A 23027-nucleotide genomic window follows, 5' to 3' on the forward strand; every position below is an offset into this window, starting at 1 on the left:
AAAAAAAAAAAAAAGAAAAAAAAAAGAAAAGAAAAGGTCTTTGCCAAAAAACAAAGAAACAGAAACAGCCCTAAAAAATGGTCTCTTAAAAACTATTATCAAGACTACATTTGACAGATTTTCTTCAAACTGAAGATTCATTAATTTTCTGAGAAATCTTCTGGTAGAGGTGAACACACCTCAAATCCTTACAACAAACCAGGGCAAAGCTCACTACAGAACTGCCCCTGAAGGATTATACTGCAGCCACAGCTGGCCCTGGAAACAGGTGTGGGCGAGATGTGGTGGACACCACGCTGTCATCCTGAACAAAATATATGGAAGTCAGCGCTAGCACTGCACCATCTGCCTCCCTTATGGCCACAGGACCTGTCTGCAGCATTTTACCTCTAGCCATGACTTACAAGCGAGGATCTCATTCCCTTCTTTTGACTATCAAAACCTGGCTCTACTCTTGACCTTCTCTTGAGGGCTCTGCTTGGAGTCCAAGTACAGACCCTCTGGGCTCAGTCTCCTTTCATTTGTGTCTTGTGGGAATTCTCTGGTATGTGTCAAAACTAATCACTCCAGGGAACCAAAAACACACAGAGAGATAAGAGAGAAGAGATCAAGCAAGCTTGTGTCCTGACACATGCAACTGATGTTTGGGGCACCTGATCCATACTCTCCCTCTTAACTTACCCGAGGCCTGCAACAGTAGTGTTGCTCTATGCTCTTCTCTTTTCAAGGCAGGATGCAAATTACAAAGTTAGGGTACTTGCAAAACATGCTGTTTTGCTGTACAGGGCCCAAATCATAAGCCGACAGTCAAACAGGAACACTCCAGCGTGCCATTCCTCTGAATGTGTTTCAAGGAGCTAAATACCAGGCACAGATTATCCAATGGTATTTGTTGCACTCTGATTCATTTATTTACTGGATTGCGTCTCATTCAGTTCTCCTCTGCTCCCAGACCAGAACAAGATGTCAGCCAGGGTATGTCAGCTGTGCTACCAGCTCTCCCACTGTTGGCAGTTCAAAGCCTACTAGCTGTTCTAGTGCCACCACATTGAACCCCACCTGCTTAGTGAAAAGTTAGGCTGTTTGCATGCAGGGAGCAAAGTAAAAGCTAGAAAACAATGACCTTACATGATCCAAACCCTGGAAGAAGTTTTTTAAAAAAGTCAATATTTATCTATTTATTTCATCTGGCCTGACTGACATGCTTTCAACTCTTTCAGCTGACAATCCTATTTATCAGCAGGTCCAGAGCAGCATCCATAAAAATCACATTAGAAAGAAGACTGGAGATTSGCTGGTTGGAAACCCTTCCCTGACAGATACAGGTCCAAATCTGTCTATCCCTTCTTGGGCTGCTCTCTCACTTCTCTAGGGTTTACACTTCCAGTTTGAAAGCTCAACAGACACAACATATGAAGGGCTCAGCCCTRGTGCTCTCCTGGAAGACATGATGATCTATATTAACATTCATTGTTGAAAGAGTAGCTCTAGCTCTTTCTCTCATTTCCTTCTTCCTTCCTTGCTCCTGACGGCATTTTTTTGCTGCTTTCCTCATGCTTTTTCTGTCATCACTGAACCCTTCTCTGGTTTTATACCATTTAAATGTAGCTCTTCACAAGAGTACTAAAATGAGGCTGGATGAGTACAAGGGTTTCTGAGCAATCCAGTCCGTAGATTTSGGAGTGACAAGCCAGCAAGGACTACAAGTCCAGTGTATGCCTCATTCCACAATTGGGTGCTAGGACCACATGCGATCTGCATGCAACCTCCTCTCAGGAATTCTCTTTTGTCTAAGATATGCAGTATATGGAGGTACAAAACATGTACCTTCAAACCATGGGACAGCTTTCTTAAGTAGCTCCAAGACACGTTTCTGTCTTGAGCTGTTCTCGTCCTGGCTGGTAAAACAGCAGCATCTTTTCTGTGCTAGACGAGTTCTGCAGAAGAGCTGTCATGCATTCACCATCCTTCAGTAATAGTGTACCTGTAGCTCAGGAAGGCCGTAAGCCTCTGATAGGCAGAAGCTGGGAGATAATGCAGGGAGAGAAAATTTATACATGCACTAATTCTTATGCCCTTTCCCCAAGTATCCATCGGGTTAAATCTCACTAGAACCATGACTAGTGATTTTTATATTTAAGCAGTTAACTCAAAGCTGTTGCTGAAGAGTCGCTCTTAGCTGGGACATTGACCACTAGTATGTTCACTGTCTGAACAAGAATGTCATATTTTGCTATTCACTGGACTGACCATAAAATCAATAAAATTTGTCATGTTATACATTTTGATGTTGCAAATACTCCCTGTCCAACTCACCAGTCTGATGAATCAAGAGTGTAGATGAGACTTTYTCACTACTCACAGCTGCTGAACCTTGCAGGCAGTGTGAAGATACCAGCCAGCACTGAAGGCAGCAGGAAAACATGAATTTGGACTTGTATCCTTTCTGTGTTTCASCCCTTCTAGACCACAGAATAACTTGTAATGGAGACCAACATGTGAGTATAGTTCCATGGTACATTTAACTCTTAGCACCTGAGCTAGGAAGGAAGGGCTCACATTTTCCCTTCACTTGCACTAAAGCTGAGACATCACATGGCCACAGGGCCAATACGTTCGATTAGCTGATACAGCTGAAAACTAATCCCACTCACAAGGAATAATGTTCCCTTAGATCAGCAYACCAGACTGACTCACCCAATGCAAAGGAGGAAGCGGGAACCAGTTTGGGGAGCAAAGATAGACTCTCCTCAGCCTGCTGCTATGTCAGATTAGGTAGAACATGAAGCTGGCCCTAAGACAAGCAGAATCCACAGCGTAGCAGGCTGCAAGGACAAGCAAGGACAGCTGAAAGAAGAAATCTGTGTTTCAGGCACAAAGCAAGAGAATGAAAAGGGGATGAAGACATTCACCAACTATACAGTAAGAGGATTCTCTTTTTTTTGCACACTTCAACAGCATTCAAAATACCAACTATAACAGGATACACCTGTATCTGTTTCTCTAGCATGCCTCATCCCTGTCTCTCATCACCAAAACTGTACTGTGTCTCCCCAATACACCCCTCTCTTGAGGCACTAAGCCTAACAAGTCCCTACCTTTCTTACAGATTAGGACAGGGATCCACTGGCTAGCTAAGCTCCATGTTGTCCTCACTGTTATGCTATGACAAGTTGTGAGACTTCCCAGGGTCCCTCAAAAGACCTAGACATTTGGAAACCCTCAGGAACATATATGATGGCTGAAGGACCACATCGAACACTGATCTCAAACTTTCCTCCGTATCTTTAATTCTGTATATAAGCATTGCTTTCTCTAGTTGCCAGTCCATCAGACAGATAATGCACAGCACAATACAGAGAGGTGACTCACCTCTAGCTCTGCAACATTTCAGTGGCAGAACCTGGAGTAAGCCAAGACCAGCTAGCTTGAAAGGCCTTAGAGCCAAATTCTGCAAGGCTACGTATTGCTTGAAAAAAAATAAGACAGAAGTGGTGTGTGTGGATAAGTTTRAAATGTGAACACTTAACATCAACCAGAAACCTACAGGACATGCCAAATAATTGCCACTGGCCTAGCCTGGAGACTGGAAAGGTAGTGGGGAGAGCAGAGGTGCCAAACRTGGGAACTGGTCTCTTACATTATTTTTCCCACATACTGTCTCACTTACCTGATAGCTTTGTAATACCTGTCATGTTCAGCAGCCTCTGTCTCTCAGCAATTTGACTTCTGCCTTCTCTGTTCCTGCATCAACCATTTCACCACCTTTCCTCCCATTGCTGTTTATGCTGTGCAGTTTTTAAGCGCACTCAACAATCCCTTTACTGTTAAGACTCATGTTAGGATGGAGCTATTTTCTCCCAGAACTCTGCTCCTCAATAAATAAAATGCTTGTGACTGAAAATAAGATTAGCTTCCTGGCATGAGCTTAGCTGACAAATGTGTTGGCTTCAGAGACCACTATCTGTGACCTAGAGATCTTACCTGATTTTTATTCCTGTCAGTATCTTGGCAACAAAATGGTACCTCAATATTCCCCTGCAACTCTTATTAGAAATCATAGCAAAGATAAGAGTCTGCTTCTTTGAATATACCTAAATCAGTCTGAGGCAAGTACAGTTTCTACCTCCATTAAAAGCTGCGTAGTTTTTAGAGAGATGCTTTTCCAGCAGCATTAACTGTTAGCTGTAAGAGTCCAACAATAAAAATCTTTGTTGGAACCTTCTGTGGCTAAGATAAGGTTGATGTTATCGGTGGATTAATCTGTTATTACTTTCCTCTAGGGGCTGAAGGAGATAGAGGAAGAAATCTTGGCTAGGCAAGTGCAATTAGAAACTGAAAAAGTTATCTGCAGGCTGTTAAAAGGCCCACATAAAACTCAAAATTCCAAAGGTGAAAGCTCAAATATTGGTGGGTCTCCAGGTTTCCATTACGAAACCTGGGATAGACCTCAGATGACGAATTGGCCAGTTTCTAGGGTTAAGCAGCTTGATTAAGAAGCAGCAGAAACAGAAAAATTGGAATTTGATCATACCAGCAACGCTGAAGGAGACACACTCCAACAGTTTAGTGGCAGGCACTCACAAGATGAGGTCCTAGGGCTGAAGAGGAATTCATAGCTCAGCAGTGCTCCTCTTCCTGCCACGGGTGGCTCTTTGCCAAAAGCATATAGACAGGCTCCTAACTGATACTGAGAACACAAGTCTTACTGTGGTCTTCTCAGACACAAAAACAATGTGGACAACTTCATTGTGGAAATCTTAGAGAAAGGTAGGTGAGCAGAGAAAGCAGGAACCTCAGCTGAGGAGGGAACATAGCAATGCTGGAGCAACTGCCTTGGGACAAGTTATGTTTTACTGTCTTGCTCTCAACCTTGGGGCAGGTTATTTGTGCTCCCTTTAGTAGGTAGAAATCAAGAGGTGTCTGTGCAGCTCCTGCCCTTGCAGACTCTGGGAGACAGGGTCCCAACAGCTCTTGAATCCTCTGTGGGACAGCCTGGTTTGTCTATACCACATGCCTTGGTGACCCCAGGCTTTACCTTCTCATTCTCTGCCCTCCATTTCCCAGCTGGACAGCAGAGCATTCCTTTTTAGGTTCCTAGGGGTTGTCATTGAGGGGAAACTCAAGTGATATCCTCCTTGCTGGACTGCCTCTCTGCAGCTCTGGCTGTGGTAACCTGCAGAGTACGCAGAGGTATGAGTCAGGCCAAGAATGTAATTTTGAGGCCATTCTCCTAACCACCTTTACTGTCCCTTCCTACCCTACCCTACCTAGTCAGGGGCAGGCAGTCAGACTGTCAGGAATCTGGTTTTGATTCTCAGTCCTCTTGATTGYCAGAAGATAACTATGTGGTGTACACACACAGCAGGCAAGAGCATGGCAGGGAAACCTGCTGCCTCAGCTCTCCACCACTCACCAGGGAATTCACGTCTGCTCAGGTCTGAGGCTCAAGGAAACCTCTGATGGACATCAGTGCTTCGGAGGTCTGTGGAGCTCTTGCACAAAGCTAAAGCATCTTGGCACTAGTAGTAATGTTACCATGGAGCAGATGCCTGTGACCTGGCAATCCTGGAATGTTTTCTTGTTAACAGTTGTCTTTGTTTTTAAATATGAGTCCTGGTGAAGACCAAAGTGCTTACAAAGTGCTATTCCTCAAGAACTATGCTGGGTTCTCATTAGACCTATGTAATTGTCTTGGGAATAAGTATGTCTACATATTCCAGGAAAAAAGAAAAAGAAAAAACTCTAGCCAAATACAATATTAAAACTGAAAAAAAAAAAGGAGTCAGGCATGAATGCATTTAAAACTCAGTTCTCGTTCTGCCCCCTTGTGCTTACTCCAAAAATGGGCACGAGCCTGGTATTTTAACAACCTCTCTCTGCTCACCATAAAAAAAACCCTCTCTGCTCACCATAAAAAGGAACAGAAGTGAAATCTCTTGATGCCCATGCTGTTCAGAAGCAGAGGGAAAGTGACAGCAGCAGGACTTGGCTGAATGTTTCTAAGAAGCCTGGCCTTGGATGCGGGAAGAAGAGCAGAATCACAGCCCAAGGCAAAGAGCTAGGAATTACTCAAATTCCCATCTCCTTCCCTCTCCCATCTTCTCACCACAAACAGCATGCATGCCTTGGGGTCTGTTACTGTAAATATGATCATGTAAGTGCATGATAAGATTTAGCTTCTTCATCAATTGCAAAGTCTCCTCTAGACCACATTTATACTTGGAGGGGAGAGTGCAAACCCAAGCCAAGAGAACGTAGAATATTTAGAGTGCTTTTCTAAAGTTAGGATTTTTAAAGTTAGTCTTTGGACTACATCAACTAGGAGCATTAGTAAAGTTTTAGGGAAAGCAGGGGAATGTTGATTGATTTGTAATGTCAGGAGACAGACGAGTCACTCCAAGTGCACTCCAGTGATTTGAGATCATTTGGGCTGATTCTAGCCCGTGAAACACATTCATCCATCCCCATTCAAAATTCAGGCACTGTAGACACAAGTGCCCATATAAAAACCTAGAAAAAAAACAATGTGACAAACTGCTATGTTTCTAATAAAACTAATAGATTATGATCATTTGTAGGCTCTGAGCATTTGACCTACCTAACAGTTTTTAGTGTGTAAGCCAGTGTGACTAAGGTGCTAGCACATGACTATGACAGTAATGCCCTGCAACATTGCACTATGGTAATTTGTTGGCTATGGAAATTTGTTGGCTATGGAGAATTGATGCTTCACCTGGCTAGGGCATGTCTCAAGGAAAGCAGTGTGTAGACATAAGAAGTGAGACTCATCCCCACCATCTGTACAGAAGTGCAATTTTAGAGCTATAAATGCAATGTGCACAAGCTATGTTTTCTAGAAAGAGGTCACTACCTGAAAGCCTGAGGGCCTCATGTTTGTATAAAGAAGTCTAATGACAGAATCTATCCCTAGGATTATGCCAGTTTAACAAGACTGAAGCTGAAATCCACTCGTGCCTGTAGGAGTAGCCTTCCTGACTCAACAGGCTTTGCATTAAAGAATGACAACTGACTCTTAACAAAATGATTTAAGATGAGGCAAGAATATAAGTACCTTTGTGATCTCCATGGTCTACTTGCTTCACCCTTGGCCACCTTTTGGTCCACAGGCTCATAGACAGCTCCACTCCAGAGCTGCATTAGTCCACAGAGGGAGCTCTCTGTCAAGCTCTGAGCCTTACCAACGCACGCTGCAGAGGGGGAAAATGGCAATGCCACTGTACCTAAGGTAGCTTCCTGCAAAATCTAGAAGGCCTCCAAAGCACCTTCTGTCTGGCTGCACAGGTCACTCCAGGGACTGCTAGAGAAATGCAAAACTCCTTTGTCAACATGTTTTCTGAGCCAGTCACATCCCTAGAGGCTTAGAGACCACAATGTGGATCCACTGCTCTTGCTCTACATCACATGGTGAATCCCTTCATTTAGGAAAATCTAACACCATAAACCAACAACCAGCTCTACAGCCTTTTGACCATTTTCTACAACCTTGGACAAACATTCTCACAAGAGCTCTGCAGCCGTACCTGAAGTGCAAAAACAGAAAGGCATGCAGCATGTGGAATCCCAACTCAGGAGACCACCACAAACGTTTGCCTGGAAGCCTTCTTTGCTCCAGCACACAGTCCTGCACACACACTCTCCTAAAGCACAGGCACCAGGGCCTAGCTTAGCAGAAAGCCTTCAGGATAAATCCTTTTGGAGCAACATCACTGGCAAGGGGATAAGTAGAAGCAGCAAATATGGACCTTATGTGCCTCTTCCAGTGTCTGGAAACACCTCGGTTTCTCTTCTCCCACAGTCAGAGCTACAGCAGCACACAGCCTTTGATGCACTTAGGTTCCTGAGCAGCCAGGAAAAAAAATCTTGTAGATTTTAGATGTTTGCTTAGCTGCTGCTGGATGTGCACACATGATAGCCAGTGGCACTGGAAAAAGAAAATAATGTGTTTTACAAAGGACTTCCCTCAAGAGCTCACAGCTACTGGAAGTTACGAAAACATTACATTCTAGCAGGCACAGGGACAATCCAGGGACAATGCAGGTGACCTGCCTTCCCTAATCCACAGTGACAGAGAAATGGGTATGTCCAAGGCAAGTCTTCAAAACACCATAATGGTCTGAAACTTTGCTAGTTTGAGAACTGCCTGAGCAAGACAGCACACTTGGCCAAGTTTCTAACCCTCACAGAACAAGTAGAGGATAGGGGAAACATCCCCAGCTATCCATGCCATAATAGTGGTACCACAATGACATTTCAGAAACGTTTTTTTAATGGCAGTAATGAGCTCAAAGTCCTTGCTTCAGCTAGTTGCCCAGGACTCAGGGCAGACTGAAGAGTATAACATGGAAATTTTAATTCTGAAGTCAAACTATCCTAACCTAAAATAACAACCAAATTTTAGGTAAAGGAAATTGGATTACTCCCAAGGGAATCACTACAGTGCTACTGTGTAGACATGCTGTAGCTTTGCCAGGCACTTTGAATTACAGGTGTGGCTCCTGCTATTTTCAGTACCACTCGTGCCTCAGTTTTTCACTTGTACAGATCCCGGTCTACCTGCAGCTGTAGCTATCCTGGTAACTACCACAAGATATTCCATCAGGAGCCAAATCAGGCCCTCTTCACAAGAGCATCCAAGAAAGTGTTTTGAATTCCAGGATATCCTGGGACTAAATGTCTATGATCCTGGGACTAAATGTCCATGAGCCTTCTATAATGGAATGACTGGCTGGTCAGATGAGGGGAGAGCAGTGGATGTTGGGTAGCTTGATTTCAGCAAGGCTTTGGACACACTCTCCCATAACATCCTCCTAGATAAGCTCAGGAAGTGTGGGTTAGATGAGTGGACTGTGAGGTGGATTGAGAACTGGCTGAAAGCCCCTCAGAGGGTTGTCATCAGAGGTGTGGAGTCTAACTGGAGGCTTGTGGTTAGTGAAGTCCCCCAGGGCTCAGTACTGGCTCCCATCCTGTTCAACCTTTTCATCAGTGACCTGGAAGAGGGGACGGAGTACCTCCTCAGCAAGTTTGCTGATGATACCAAGCTGGGAGGAGTGGCTGACACACCAGAGGGCTGTGCTGCCCTTCAGAAAGGCCTGGAGAGGCTGGAAAGTTGGGTGGAGAGGAACCTCCTGAGGTTTGACAAGGCCAAGTGCAGGGTCCTGCACCTGCAGAGGAATAACTACATGCACTAGAACAGGCTGGCGGCTGAGCTGCTGGAAATCAGCTCTGCAGAGAAGGACCTGGGAGTGCTGGTGGATGACAAGTTCACTAAGAGCCAGCAATGTACCCTTGTGACCAGGAAGGCCAATGGTCTCCTGGGGTGCATTAGGAACAGCGTTGCCAGCAGGTCGAGGGAGGTGATCCTGCTGCTGCCTCAGCCCTGGTGAGGCCACATCTTGAGTACTGCATCCAGTTGTGGTCTCCCCAGTACAAGAGAGACATGGAGCTACTGGAGAGAGTCCAGCATAGGGCTACGAAGATGATCAGAGGGCTGGAGCACCTGCCCTATGAGGAACGGCTGTGAGAGCTGGGCCTCCTCTGCCTGGGGAAGAGAAGACTGAGGGGGGATCTTATCAATGTGTACAAGTACCTGAAGGGAGGGTGTCAAGGGGACAGGGACAAACTCTTTTCAGTTGTCCCATGTGGCAGGGCAAGAGGCAATGGGCAGAAACTGAACCACAGGAAGTTCTGCCTGAATGTGAAGAGGAATTTCTTCCCTGTGAGAGTGACGGAGCACTGAAACAGGTTGCCCAGAGAGGTTGTGGAGTCTCCTTCTCTGGAGATATTCAAGGTCCGCCTGGATGCAACCTTGTCTAACATGCTCTAGGTGACCCTGCTGAGTGGGGAGGTTGGACTAGATGATCTCCAGAGGTCCCTTCCAGCTTTACCCATGCTGTGATTCTAAAGGGGATCTGACAACAGAAATGCTTTTAAAATCATTTTTCTCCTACCTGGTACTTCTTGCAGTGGTGGCACAAACCAATGTTAAGTCCACAGAGGCAAGGGGAAAAGGGCTGCAGTCACTTGCCAAAACCCAAGCCCCCAAAGTAACGGATGGCAAGGGTTTTTGTGAACATGATGGGAATACACCACACCTTGCTGTGAGCACCCATGCGGCTCTACAGGTGCCTCAGGGGTGGCTCTTCTGGCCTCAGCACATGTGCTTCAGCCCAGCAACACTCACTTCTGAGTGCTTCCTTGTTGTTTCAAGGCTGCTAAAACCTCAGCCTATTTGCAGGACATGCGTGGCAGAAGGCACATCGCTTTGGTCTACAATGACCCCTGTACCTCCATTCCATAATCATTTCCTTTCCACTTTCATTGTCACAAATCGTAAGCTGTTTGCAGATCAGTATAAAGAAAGTCACACTGTCACTGACAACAAACTTATCAAGCTTCAACCTGAATAATAAAGAACTACAAAAAGCACAAAAATCTGGAAGCTGCTTCAAACAGCTTGTCTAACCTTAATTGTAGGTGTCCGAATGCCCGAAATTAGTATTTTATAAGAGAGAACAAAATGTACATTGATTCTGTGTATGAATCAGCAGTCCTTGAACTCTACCTAGCAATCTTTTCTGTTTGAGAAAAAATTACTTTTCAGAGAGCTATTCAGTGGTGATTTAAAGCCTGAAGGACGGCAATTCCACCAGGTCCTAAGGAAAGTTGCTCAGCTGGCTAATTGCCTTCATGAAAAATCAGTGCTCTTTTCTAGTCTGATAGTGCAAATCCTCAGCAACGAGGCCATTGGACTTTGGAGTTTTGCTGCAATGTTCCTCTTCCTCAGACAGATACCCGAGAACATTAATTAAATGACGTCTCAGTTTCTCTACAATAAACTTTGTAGATCAAGTTTCTCTACTCTCCTGCTATACAAATAAGCTCTTCAGAACCCATATCAATTTTCCTCCATTTGTTTAACACACACTGAAGTGCTGCCACCAGGACTAAGCTGAGCATTCCTGCACTGAGCTCTCTAGCACAGTTCTCTGCTGCTCCCACTGCTCACTCTTCTCATAATTGAGTTTTCTCTTTCTCAGCTGCAGGATGGCACTAAACAGTCATGCTAACTAGTTATCGCCCACATTGTCTGCAGAGACGATGCATTCCCAATATGACCTGTACTCCTGCTAGCTTAACTGGCATGCTTTGCTCCTAGATCTAAGACCTTGCATTTAGCAGCATTAGAGTCCAGCTTTCTAGTTGCCTCAACTCAGGGACAATTGATCTATTATCATTTAGCTCTCCTCCAACTTCTCTATCACCTCCATGTTTGTGCAAACAATTATTTAATATTTTCATTTATACCACTAACACTTATGCCACTGGGTAATGCAGGGCCAGGAACTGACACCTTCAGGAACAACTTCCAACTTCACTCCTTCCTGCTGGACAATGATTTTCTGTTTGCTGCTAATTTATGAGAATGATCATTTTCCCTGTTTCTAAGCCACCTACAATAGGCAATGCCACTTGTGTATAGTGTCTGCTCTTAAATCAGAGTATCACCTTGAACAAAGTCAGAAGCCCTTATAGTGATGGATACACACAAACACAACTACTTAAATCAGCCAAAGTCAAGTTCTTATCAAAAGGCAGAATCACATGTGTCTGACAAGGCTTATGTTTCCCACACAAGGGAAATTGCTTGCCATTATACTGTCTTCTTTTCAACTCTTTGCCAACCATGATGCCTCTCACGCTTTTCAAGCCTTCAGCAAATTGAAGTTTGGTTGGCCTGAGAAGCACCCACTCATTGTCCCAGAATAATGCTGATACAGTGGCTTTTCCTTTACTCTGCTGGAATTCTTCAAGCGCCTATATTAATGATTCAGAGAGCTCCTTGGATTATCCTTTAGGTGGTCTTGACTGTAAGTTAACCAGTTTTGTACATTTAAAAACACTGACATTTAACATTTTCCCTAATTACTGGAAGTAATTTTCTACTGAAACAGAAAATATTCCTTTAGACCAAGTCTTCTTCTTTCCAAATACCAAGAAATAGTTACTGGTTATTTCTGTCTTTTCTATTGCATAAGCAACAATTTTGCAACCCTGTTCAGAATAGAGCCTGTACCACTGCTAGGATTTACTGAATCCCGGCTACATTTAAAGAAACCCTTCTTATTGTTCCAAACCCACTGCCCAGAGGTTTTCATTGGTACTTTTCAGTTCTCTCATCAATTGTCTGAATTTTCTTTCAGATTACTTGGCCATGTCACTTCCTCTATTTTTCCATTCATTATATTTTGGTTTTTTTTATTGCTGCTTTCATCTCCTTTGTTAACCAAAACAGCTTTTTTAACTAAAGAAAGTATCTTTGCAAATGCAAGACTGTGGTTTCTTTGGGATCTAATAAAGAATTCTCGAACAACTCCCAATTATCATTCACATTTTTATKCTTCAGTTTTTCCTCCCACTAGATTTGGTCTATAATTATTTTGAGCTTGGGGAAATTGGGCCTTTTAAAGCACCAGTCATACATATTATTGGTTGGGACTTTTCACATAGCAAGTTAAGTTCAGTCATGATTACTCATACCTAAGCAAACATCCTTTATAGTTCTGTGACCAATTCATTTTTATTAACCTGGATAAGGTCTGAAACTGCATTGCTCCAAGCCAACTGTGATACCTTTTAGGTACAGTGTTACTCACCTATGCTTTATAGAACCTCAAGGGAAGGTTTCTTCCAGTGCTGTAAAAACTCACTTGAAATGCCCAAAAGGAAGTGCAATTATTCTTTTTTTTTTTTTTTTTTTTTTCTGGTAGAAACTTAAGGAGCCACTCACCTGAACCTTGTGCAATACCGCTGACAAGTTCACCTGTCCTCTATGCCATAGTTGTTTATCAATTACAACCTTGAGCTTTGCAGGCCTTCTGGCTTACTAACAGCTTCACAACCAATAAAATGAAATGCAATGTCATCCTCTCTTCTTTCTCCATTTTATCCTTTCTAGAAAGCACAGATGTGGCTTCTTTATTTTTAAACATTCCAGCCATGCAGCTTATCCCACCAGACTCCAGTTGTAACAATTTCTGATTTATTTTAATAAACAGGCCTATAAATTCACACAGGGCTGAAAGTTGTGATCAAATTACCTAGCAAGTGTTCTAACATGTTCTCACTGTATGACTGCTTTAGAAGGAACTACCACCTCTTGATTGGTAGAAGGTAAGTCCTCACTCTGGCACTCAGATATCTTGACTGTGAGTAAGGGTATTTTGCTCCTGCCCTTCCTGCTGCATAGGTAAGGTAGCAAGCAGAAGATCTCTTTTTGTCTTTAACATACTGGAAAGAGGAGTAGAGGAAGACCAAAAGGTACTACCTCTCTGGCAGGCTCCTACCATGGTCCTAAGGAGGATAGAAACATACTTCATCTCAGGATGTCTGCAACTACTTGAATGAAGAAATCTCAGACTTACAAATACTCAGTTGCCATTTTACCAGATATATCCACAGTGGCAGGGCTTCAATCCATCTCTCAAAAAGCTGCAGAGGAATTAGGGGCTTGGGTTATCACACTGTCTGTGTTAACTGATACATACAGGTGGGCAAACAGCTGCAAACTCCCAGCAGAATATGAGGCTTCAGCTAGAAAAGGGTAAGAGCACCAAAACAAGCTCATATCGTTGGCAGCAAACCTCTACCTCTCTAGGAGTGGCTAAGGGCAAGTCTTTGCTGCTGAGATAGACCAGGTCAAACACACCAGCAACCACAGTGCYAAACCTCTTCTGAGCTCCACTTCTCCAAGTGTCTCGTGAAAGATATGGGGGAATTAGTTTTGTGCTGATCTTGTGCAGCTGTGGAAAGCTAAGCTGCTTTTGTCTGCATTACCAGTGCCTTCTATGACAACTTACATGCCCTTCTGCGAGTGAGATGGAAATATAGAACTGTAGGATGATGCCAGAGGTTATGAGCACCTGAGCTCCTCACATCCGGAGCAGAAGCCCAAGCAAAGACAAGACTTATCTCCCACCTTGTTTCTTCAGGTATGCCAGGGAACCCGCACTCAATGTATGACTGTGGTCTGATGACAGATTTTCACATGCACAGGAGGGCAAATGCTTGAGACAATGTTCAGAACAAAGTTCAAATTTTCTCGGAAGTGAAAATCTCTGCATCACTAATCCAGCACTCCCAGCAAAGATCAGGCTTCCACCTGAAGTCACTGAAGCTGAGCAATCTGAGTTTGTAATATTAGTACTAGGGACCTCATCAACACCCTGCCCTGGGACATCCTTAGCACAGCACTGCAGGGCTGCAGACCTCCTGCTGGTGTAGAGCTTCTGGTATAATTCGTACAATCTGCCCCCAGAAGAAGGCAAGACACTTCCTCCAGCCCTGCAGTCAGCTCTGCAAGATGCCAGCAGGATGCCCACAGGAAGACCTGCACAAGCAAAGCCAGGGAGCTGAAATGGTGCAGTTCTGCACTACCTTCCCCTACATGTCAGTGGTAATGGCTCCAAGACAGGCTGGAAACAGACTTCTTGCTCAGCTGAGCTGTGCAGATCAGGCAACGCAGCTCCTCTGTGGACAGGTGGGACAGCTTATGCCATCCAACATCCCCAAAAGTGGCCAAAGGCCATTTCTTCAGGATGGCAGGGTGCCCTTGCCCTCAGCCACATATCTCAGGGGAGTGTCTCTTTGCAGCTACTCCACATGGTCTTGAATGGGCCTCAGGTCCTCCAGGTGACAAAACCTCACTGCTAGACACCACAGGTAAAGCAAGCACCTCAGCTCTTACTGTCGTGAGAGAAGAACATCTGCTGGATGAGGCTTGCTCTCTGGATAAGGTAGCACCCAGTAGCACTGATTTATTTACCACGGAATCAACCAAATTTGTTGCACAACTCACAAACCCAGCTGATTTGAGCTTGATAGCCTGATGGTTTGAAAAGATATGAAAACATTTTTCTGATGTGCTGTTGTTTGCAGGGATGAGAGGGAGCATGCTTGTAAATGATACAAAGAACTAATATGACTCACAAAGAAACTGATGGTTCGATTAAATATGATGAAAATCAGGCTTGTAGAACAGAGTGCACTGATGATGCAGTCTGTGCAGAATGAACCATGCTCAGAAAGCAAAATAGGTTAACAGAAAAATACATAAAAACTGCCATTTAGAAAATATTCTTCACTGGAAGGTTCCCTTAATGCCTTTGCCAGATGCTTCATGTAAGTCAAGTCTGAAATAGTGTATCTTTTGCCAAGATTAATTCAAGTTCTGTCCAAACCTAGCAATCCTGCTAATCTTGTTAGAGTGGCATAAGGAGACTGTGAGAAGTGTACAAGGCCTGTCACCTAAATCTCCCTTACAGAGTTGTATGTGATTACAATGAACTACAGACCTAAATATTGTTACATATTCGGTTTTAATCGACAGGATTGGATTTGAGTTGCATGGATCCCCACATAAGCCTCTCACTGTTTTCAGATTGCATCGCCAGCTGCTCCCCAAGTGCTTGTCTGTTCAAATTTGACCTCTACATGCTCAACAGAGATATGATTAAGGCTCCTGAAAAGGAGGGAAGAAGGGAAATAAGAATTTCTGAGAACTCTAGAGAGATATTGACAAGTTTAGATCAACTGACGTATTCCTCAGTTTCCAAGGTCACCTCCTACTCCCAGTGAGTAAACTGAGCCTGTAATTGGCATCCTGATGCCTACAGAGGCAGTCCCCTTTGCAGGTGACAGGAAGGAAGGAGAGAACTGCTCTGCAGCAGAGAGGGGCCGCAGGTTCGCCCAGCACAGCCCAGCTGTCTGAAATACACCAAGCGAGTCCAGCATGGGGCACCTAGCAGGGCGTGGGGCCAGCACACTCCACCCAGCTCAGCATCTGCTGGGGTCGAATCTCTTTGCTTCAGCTGCTCACCTTAGCCACCCCTCTAGGAGAAGCTGACGTAGTAATGTTTTGGTTTTGTGCAAACGCACCATGGACAGATCATGAAACTATGTACTTCACCGCTATGATTCAAGGAGGGTGGCAAGATTTTTGCAGAAGAGCAAACATGTCCTGCAGAAAACTTCTGCACTGCTAACTACTAGTTACCAAACATTTGCTGCAGCAGCTGCACGTGATGAAGGCCACAATAACAAATGACAGACAACCTGCACCCCTAATCCTTCTGGCTCATGGTGGACTGTGTTTGGATCTGACTGGGTTTTTCAGCAGAAACAGAAAATTAAAGAATGACCAACCCCTGTCTCCCCACAGACACTGTCACTTCACGTCTCATCTCCAGCTTATGGCAGGGCACAAAGTGATTCTTCCCCAAAACCAATCCTTCACTTCACGCTGTCAAAGGCTTCCAGGCTTCCTGAGCCACAGGTGATGTTTGGGACATTTCTGATGGTCACTGTTGTAACCACTTGTCAAGAATCTATTTCATTGCTTTTCAAACCGTTCACATTTCTAGTCTCCAAACATCCTGCATTGAGCTATACTGGAACTGAGTGTTGTGTGAATGTACATTGACCTACTGAGCCTGCTGCCTGATAAGTTTATCGAGTAACCTTCCTTCCTCTGTTCTGGAAAATAATGAATAATTGTTCCCTCTGCTTCCTCTCCACATTAGATCAGATAGAGCACTAGATACCTGAAAATTCACTTTCCACCTCCCTTTACTATTTGCAATCAACCTTTCTCTAATGAAACAGCTAATAAAAGCCTCTATAAAGATTAGAGGAGAGAGAAATTGTGCATCAGCAAGGATATATGGAAACCATACCTGGTGAAAAAATCTGGTAACTTTTTATGAGCTTTCAAGTTCACATGGTAAAGGCAATGGCATCAGTGAACAGACTTCTCAATAGCATTTACCTTACTAATCCAAGCATATGGCAATAGAATTTAGACAAATACAAAATCAACATAGGACGTATCAAAGAGGTAGCCAATGGACCTGAAAATGTAACAGCAAACGAGAAACAATCGTGCAACTACTGGCGAGCTTTGAAGGGGAAGCTTTGCCTTATGGTATTTAATGTATTTATCAACATCACAGAGGGCAAAAAAATATCATCACTAATGAAGTCTGCAGATGAAACAAAGGTCAAGGGAGCAAAATTATTAGAACAGAGCAGAGGCGCTGCATAATATCTTGTTAAAATGCAGGTTGTTTGCTGCCTTGCAGTTGATCGTGGCTGAGGAGACCGGCACTGGACCTAATAACAGAGATAACACTCTCTCCTGGGAAGGACTGAGACTGACAAGAACTTTGAATCACCCAAGCATGACTTCTCAGAAGGCCACTATGTCCAAAAAAGCCATTGAAAAACTTGGGTTGCATAAACCAGAGAAAATGAGAATGGTGACATTACCACTGCACTGCGCACAGGTGTGACTACCACAATATGCTGTAGTCTGTCCCCAGGGCTCCAGATTCAAGACAGGTGCTGCTAGACTAGAGAAAGCCTATGAAGAGCTGAGAGGATGGTTAATATGTTGAAAATGTGCCCTACGGCGAAAGGGTCAAGGAGTTCTATCTGGTTTGTTTATCAAAAAGGAACATTAAAGGGTGAACTGATCACAGTTAATATGTACCTAAACAAGTACAAGAAAGTTGATAGCAGAAGTTCTTTAGCTTTCAGCTGTTTGATTTTTGTTAGGTTTTGTATTCTGTTAAAGTTAGACTGTATTCTTATTCTGAATGTGACTAGGTTTGTTAATAAAAAAACAGAACAAAACAAAACAAACCCCCCACCATTGGAACTGCTGCCATGGGAGAGTGGGATCCCATTGCTGTGATGTGGGAACCAAGCTGGATGCTTACACACCAAGATCCCACTATGGGCTGAAATGAATCTGCCCCACAGCTGCTGGACTGGATGTGGTAGCAGGACCCTCTAGTTTTTAAGATAAGAAAGCTGTTTTCCACAGCTCTGAGAGTGTCTGCCTTCAGTGTGTTCAGAGTAGTTGTAGCCTTGCCTTTTGAGGGAAAAACACAGCAAGCACTGCTCCACAATTTGCATTTACTGCCCTACTACAAGCAGCAGGCCCGCAGTGTTAGGCAACAAACTGAACCATGGCATCAAGGACACCACAGCTGACTACTGTAGGGCTCTGCATCAAGACCTGAAAAACTCCTGACCTGAGCTTAGCACGAGGGTATAGGACTGCCTTCCCACCCACCACCCCAAAAACAAGAAAGTATCCCTGCTCCACAGTCCTTACTGAGTTGCTTAATAAAACAAAGTTCCAGCCTAGAGCTTTTGTGTGGTCTCTGGACCCACCTCAGTTGCTGAAGGACCCATCTCAGCCCACTCTGTCAGGGCTATAATCCTCTAGAGCAGCCATGCTCTGGCCCGGAAACAGAGGATCCCAAATATCAGAGGATGTGTCTGCCAGCTGGCCCAGCAACCTCCTGCTGCCTTGTCAGAGATCAGGGTAAGCCCAGACATGAGTGCTCCCCAGAGCAGCACATACAACTCATAGCTCAGCCCTTGCTGACTGTGAAAAGAGGAAAATATCTTGGCATGCTCATGGTATAACACTGGGAGCCAGCCAGAGGCAAAGGGCTGTCTTTGGGAGCTGAGAGTACAAACGGAGACAGCTACATTTACTGCCTCATGAGTTCTGTTTCCACTGTGTAATATGCTGAGAAAACAGTATTTTTAATGGGAAAATCCAGCTAGTGAACATCAGTGCAGAGTACAAATACAAAGAGCTTCTCACAGTGCTTGTGACCAGTGCAAACTGCAGTTTGGGATTTCAAAGCCTTATCACAGAGTCCTTTTTAAAATAGTCTCCACCCTTCTGYATGTAGAGACAACAGACAGCAAGAGAATCCCCCTTTCACATTCATGGGAGAAAGAACCTTGAACTCACGTGTAGTTAATAGCATCTTAATTAAACTCTGATTATGGCAATACAAATGTAAACCTTAGCTATTTTAGTGCCCACCATCCAATCTCTTCCCTCATCCCTGATACCTAGACACAGAGGCTGCATGTTTGTCTGTATACAAACTGAAAACAAAACAAACAAATCTAGGTCATAGACAGCAAGAACCAAAAATGCAAATAGGGTCAGTTCAGTTGTTTCAGTCGTAGTTCATGTGCAGAAAAGCCTGATGTTCCCATCAGCTGAAGAAGGAGGGTTGTTACTGAAATATATATATCTTTAAGTTACACCCTCAGGGTAGAAGATAAAATCACCTTACTGCAAATAATGTCCTGTCTAACCTGTTCTCGAGTTCAGCGTTGAGTGGTCCCCTCTCAGATCCACCGAGAGATTCTTACCATCCAACTGCTCTTAGCTCCAAACTTTGATACAAGCTACTTCTTCTGGAGCTCCCACTATATATGCTTCCTTGCTCTTCCTTTTTGGGGTGTACTTCTGTAACTGTTATCATAAAAAGTGATCCTGAAGCAGCATCTCATGAATGGAAACACTGCAAGATTTGTCCTCATTACCTTGGAAATTAGAGAAAACATTACAATTTATCAACCAAGTATAGGGGGGAAAAAATCCCCTCTTCCTTTTCCAAAAATGGGAGACAGTTCTCTCAATTTCATATCTTATCATCATAATCACCTGCCTTTCTTTCTTTCTTTTTTTTTTTTTTAAAAAAAAGCTTTAAATAAAAAAAAAAAAAAAAAGGAAAAAAAGGAAAAGCTAAGGCTCACTTCCAGGCCATCACTACTATTTCTATAACTCCTTTATAATGAAAAGATATAAAAGCAAATAACTCCCACCTCCACACATAGAAAGGCAGGGATGTCTTGGCTTCTCAGGTACTTCCTACCTTCCACTGGTGGACTGAAGATGTGGACTTCTCCCAAATGATGCTTTTATACCTGTGGCTATCAAGGGTGGATTTTGTACATTGGGAGATATGTGAAGCAAACAAGAAAAGCAATCCTATTGTCATGTTAGAAGGCTTATATTTTCAATGCAGTAGTCTACATCTCCAACAAAAGCATATTTGGGGCCCAGAATTTGAAAGATACGTAAACTCTTTCAAAAAAGGTACGAATATTTCAGCACTTTGTTGCTTGCAGCAGGTTACCATTTTGAGCAGAGAATGAGAGAAACAGGTCCTAATTAATGCAAAGTGATCACTCCTAGAAACTTCTGCTTTATTTTCTGTCTGCAACCAACTAAATGAGGAAGTGGTGCCAAAGAAAAAAGTGCCAGAGAGATAACTTTCAAGTGGTCAGTCTCAGAGCTGAAGCCAAGATTTCAGAAATCAGTCCTTAGKGGCTCCCTGCTTTCTATCGCCAGCCAACAAGTTAAACACTTTTGAAGACATGGCCACCTATCCTGATGCTCAGGTAGGAACCAACTCTTTGGAAAGGTCTGGACACAAGGAAGCACTGCGAGAAACAAATTCTCAGAGCAAGAATGCCTAATAGAGAGGGTCTTTCACCAAATGCCCCAGTCTTGGAGAAGCCAGACTGGCCAGAGTCTCGTCTGGGAAATAGCGATGGGCAATGTTCATATGCTTAAGCCCTGGTTCCATGAGCAGGGCAGACACAAGACCAGGCTCATTTTCTGAGCCAATACTAAACCGATTTTCAAGACGGAGGTTTGCTACAGCTGAAACCAACAGCAAAGTTATGAAARGCTTTACGCTGGAGTACTAATGCAGGCTGAAGTACTAGGGGCCCTCACACCACAGTGAACAAAATCTGCATTCTTAGAGTATTGCAACAAGAGAGGCACTGTGCATGAAAGAACGTAGTATGGGAGAAAGTCTCTAAGAAAAGTTAGCATAGAAGCAGCATGAAACAGGAAAACAGACACCACGGCCCAACTGGGGAGACAGACTAATCTTTCCATACTCCCAGAGGTTACATAGCTCTTGAAACAAGAGAGAGCAATTTAGGAGGCAGAAAAATATTGCATGGATAAAATCATTATGCATCATATAGAAATGATACTTTTATGGCCTGACTGTGTGGGCAGCCAGCCTGAGTTGAGCAAGAGCAGAGATATTTGGCAGGTAAAATAAGACAGAGTCATAAAACAAAAGATAAAGAGGAAATTAGAACAAATACAGCCAAAGAAATAAAAGCCGTGTGACAGGGAGTGCTAACCATTTTTTTTCCACATAGACATTAGAGAAGTTTGTACCTTGGGGTTGTTTGCTCTTTACAGTTACTGGGGATTGTGCAACCCCAGGGAGGTAATCAAAGACAAACTGCTCCAGACATTCTCCTCCAATAACATTCCCTCACCTCCAGCAAGGTCTTGTCTGGTCACTGCATGGAGAAAAGGACTTAGCTAATAACAACGCGTTACTCGTAAGTAGCCTGGGAGTCCTTGTCACTGGACAGTACAAACAGCTGTAGGTCACAAGTAGAGGACATAGCACACCTTGCACAGAAACACACTGAGAGCACCAAATTTGCCCATCTGCTAAGTGATCTCTGTTACTCTGCTAAAACAGTAAGCATTGCTTGTAAACCATCCTTTATGGTTTTGTGTCCTCATATTCCCCAAGAGAGTTTTATAAGTGTTCCCTGTATGTTTGCTCACTTGAAAGGCAGACACGGAAGCAGTCAAATACTGGGGGTTCCCAGATAGCCACACAATAGGAAAGGAAATGATTTTTAGACAGCCTGTTTCAAAGTCTTTGTTTGATTTTTATTAAACACATAATTAACTCAACTGCCTGAACAAACAGTTAGGAGAAAGCCCTTAAATCAAAGATTTACAGAACTGCCAACTGTAAGAGTTCACAAGTCAGGTTTTAGAACAACCAAGAAAATGGCTTAAAATCCAACTTCTCCTCCTKGACAACTGCTTGGGCTATGCCTTGCTCAACAGCTAGGTTAGAAATAAACTATGATTTTCCCAACAACGGCTAAGTTTCTCTTCTAGCTCTGCTTACCTGGACCCCCTCAGCTGGGCTCTGTCTGTGAGCTCCCAAGACACACAGTAAATGTCACAAGGCTGGACAAACCTGGATGTCGCACCTGTGCCCCCTGCCCACACAGCTTCCCTGCTCATGTGAGATTTATTCTATTTAGAAAACAACAACAATAACAAAAATCCAGCAGAGACAGCTGTTGTCTTTGGATACAGCTGGTTGAAGGCATGGAGTGGCAGCAGTGGTATAGGCCTAAGTGGGCTGTGATTTGCAGCTCSTATTTTTCAGCCTCCTGACCACCATCTTGTAATGCAGCAGAGGAAACACATAGTCCCTTTTYTGATGTTGCTAAAACACAGGGCAGTTGTGTTAATAAAGCGTCAACCAAATAAGAGGCAGAGGAGATGAGGCTTTCCAGCCTGTTCCTCATGTGGCTGTGGCCAAGACCAAGAGTGTGAGAGCACATGGCATTCACAACACAATTTGGTAGAAGATGAGAACAAGCCTGCCTAGCCGTGAGTGAAGGGGACTGAGGAGACCAGGTGCCTCACTTGCAATCAAGGATTGCACAAGTGATGCACTCTTTGYTCTTCGTCACGTACCCCAGTCCAAGCTGGCAGGGGTAGAGATACCTCCAATATCTGCTCTCCCTGCCATTGTTGAGCTGCACCTCCCCTTCTGCTCCTTCACTTCTCTAGCACAGGGGGGACATCACTGCATCAATGACAGGCTCTAGTACATGGGGAAAGGGCCAGGCATCAGCCAAACCTTCCCAGCTATGTGATCAAATGCCATCAGCTCTTCCACCCTGGGCTGCAAGGGCATGCTGAGATACTAGACAACAGTACTTGGATCTCCAGCCACGTGTGCAAACTAACATCTCCCTGCAGCAAAGATATCCCACCACAGAAAGCAAACTGATGCCTGYTTGTGGTCCCACTGGACATAGAGATGCAGAAAGACACGCTGCTCCCTGGGATAATTAGTTCAGAATGGACTATGATAGGCCATGACTGGCCCATCCAACACAAGGATAATATGGAGGTCRTTCTGTTTGCCCAGTGTGACACTAAATGAACGTTTGTGCTAGAATAATTAGTAACTAACTAATAGTCAGTGCTAAAACCTAAAAATGCTTTCACAAAAGCCTATCTTAATTTGTGGAAATCCCTACCGGATAAACCT

The 23027-nt window shown here is 44.0% G+C and overlaps 1 protein-coding gene across 1 annotated transcript in view; it reads right to left on the reverse strand.

Annotated features, from left to right (window-relative positions):
* TRABD2A (TraB domain containing 2A) overlaps positions 1-23027 on the reverse strand; it is a 78726-nt gene that overhangs the window by 46608 nt on the left and 9091 nt on the right. The window lies entirely within an intron of this gene.

Source organism: Rhea americana, unplaced genomic scaffold (genome assembly GCF_003343005.1).
Source record: "Rhea americana isolate MKP2758 unplaced genomic scaffold, rheAme1 scaffold_115, whole genome shotgun sequence".
Lineage (NCBI taxonomy): Eukaryota > Metazoa > Chordata > Aves > Rheiformes > Rheidae > Rhea > Rhea americana.